This window comes from Palaemon carinicauda, chromosome 17 (assembly GCF_036898095.1).
Source record: "Palaemon carinicauda isolate YSFRI2023 chromosome 17, ASM3689809v2, whole genome shotgun sequence".
Classification (NCBI taxonomy): domain Eukaryota; kingdom Metazoa; phylum Arthropoda; class Malacostraca; order Decapoda; family Palaemonidae; genus Palaemon; species Palaemon carinicauda.
In genome coordinates this window covers 51,013,015-51,015,514 of record NC_090741.1, presented here as the reverse complement: position 1 = coordinate 51,015,514, position 2,500 = coordinate 51,013,015, and positions in this window count along the sequence as shown.

Genomic DNA, 2,500 nt, shown 5'->3' with positions numbered 1-2,500 from the left:
AGTCTCCGGTGGCTATACGCCTGGCTATTGAGCTACTCATAAATTAGAGGCACAGGGAAAATAATAGACTCCTGTGGTCATCATAGGCTATTTATTTACTCGGTAAATAGTCTCCGGTGGCTTACGACTGGCTATTGAGCTACTCATCAAATTAGAGGCACAGGGAAAAATAGTAGACTCCTGTGGTTATCATAGGCTATTTAGTTACTCAGTAAATAGTCTCCGGTGTCTTACGACTGGCTATTGAGCTACTCATCAAATTAGAGGCACAGGGAAAATAGTAGACTCCTGTGGTTATCATAGGCTATTTAGTTACTCAGTAAATAGTCCTCCGGTGTCTTACGACTGGCTATTGAGCTACTCATCAAATTAGAGGCACAGGGAAAATAGTAGACTCCTGTGGTTATCATAGGCTATTTAGTTACTCAGTAAATAGTCTCCGGTGTCTTACGACTGGCTATTGAGCTACTCATCAAATTAGAGGCACAGGGAAAATAGTAGACTCCTGTGGTTATCATAGGCTATTTAGTTACTCAGTAAATAGTCTCCGGTGTCTTCCGACTGGCTATTGAGCTACTCATCAAATTAGAGGCACAGGGAAAATAGTGCACTCCTGTGGTTATCATAGGCTATTTAGTTACTCGGTAAATAGTCTCCGGTGTCTTACGACTGGCTATTGAGCTACTCATCAAATTAGAGGCACAGGGAACATAGTGCACTCCTGTGGTTATCATAGGCTATTTAGTTACTCGGTAAATAGTCTCCGGTGGCTCACGACTTGCTATTGAGCTACTCATCAAATTAGGGGCACAGGGAAAATAGTGGACTCCTGTGGTTATCATAGGCTATTTAGTTACTCGGTAAATAGTCTCCCGGTGGCTCACGACTGGCTATTGAGCTACTCATCAAATTAGGGGCACAGGGAAAATAGTGGACTCCTGTGGTTATCATAGGCTATTTAGTTACTCGGTAAATAGTCTCCGGTGGCTCACGACTTGCTATTGAGCTACTCATCAAATTAGGGGCACAGGGAAAATAGTGGACTCCTGTGGTTATCATAGGCTATTTAGTTACTCGGTAAATAGTCTCCGGGTGGCTCACGACTTGCTATTGAGCTACTCATCAAATTAGGGGCACAGGGAAAATAGTGGACTCCTGTGGTTATCATAGGCTATTTAGTTACTCGGTAAATAGTCTCCGGTGGCTCACGACTGGCTATTGAGCTATTCATCAAATTAGAGGCACAGGGAAAATAGCGGACCCCTGTGGTTATCATAGGCTATTTAGTTACTCGGTAAATAGTCTCCGGTGGCTTACGACTGGCTATTGAGCTACTCATCAAATTAGAGGCACAGGGAAAATAGCGGACTCCTGTGGTTATCATAGGCTATTTAGTTACTCGGTAAATAGTCTCCGGTGGCTTACGACTGGCTATTGAGCTACTCATCAAATTAGAGGCACAGGGAAAATAGCGGACCCCTGTGGTTATCATAGGCTATTTAGTTACTCGGTAAATAGTCTCCGGTGGCTTACGACTGGCTATTGAGCTACTCATCAAATTAGAGGCACAGGGAAAATAGCGGACCCCTGTGGTTATCATAGGCTATTTAGTTACTCGGTAAATAGTCTCCGGTGGCTTACGACTGGCTATTGAGCTACTCATCAAATTAGAGGCACAGGGAAAATAGCGGACTCCTGTGGTTATCATAGGCTATTTAGTTACTCGGTAAATAGTCTCCGGTGGCTTACGACTGGCTATTGAGCTATTCATCAAATTAGAGGCACAGGGAAAATAGCGGACCCCTGTGGTTATCATAGGCTATTTAGTTACTCGGTAAATAGTCTCCGGTGGCTTACGACTGGCTATTGAGCTACTCATCAAATTAGAGGCACAGGGAAAATAGCGGACCCCTGTGGTTATCATAGGCTATTTAGTTACTCGGTAAATAGTCTCCGGTGGCTTACGACTGGCTATTGAGCTACTCATCAAATTAGAGGCACAGGGAAAATAGCGGACTCCTGTGGTTATCATAGGCTATTTAGTTACTCGGTAAATAGTCTCCGGTGGCTTACGACTGGCTATTGAGCTACTCATCAAATTAGGGTTACAGGGAAAATAATAGACTCCTGTGGTTATCATAGGCTATTTCGTTACTTGGTAAATAGCCTCCGGTGGCTTACGACTGGCTATTGAGCTACTCATGAAATTAGGGGGCACAGGGAAAATAATAGAGACTCCTGTGATGATTACGATATGCTATCTAGCTATTCATTAAATTCGGAGCACAATTAAGGCAATAGTCTCCGCTGGCTATTATGACTGGCTATTGAGCTACTCATCAAATTTGTGGCACAGGGGAAAATAGACTCCTGTGATGATTGCGATATGCTATTTAGCTATTCAGTAAATTCGGAGCACAATTAAGGCAATAGTCTCCGCTGGCTATTATGACTGGCTATTGAGCTACTCATCAAATTTGTGGCACAGGGAAAATAGACT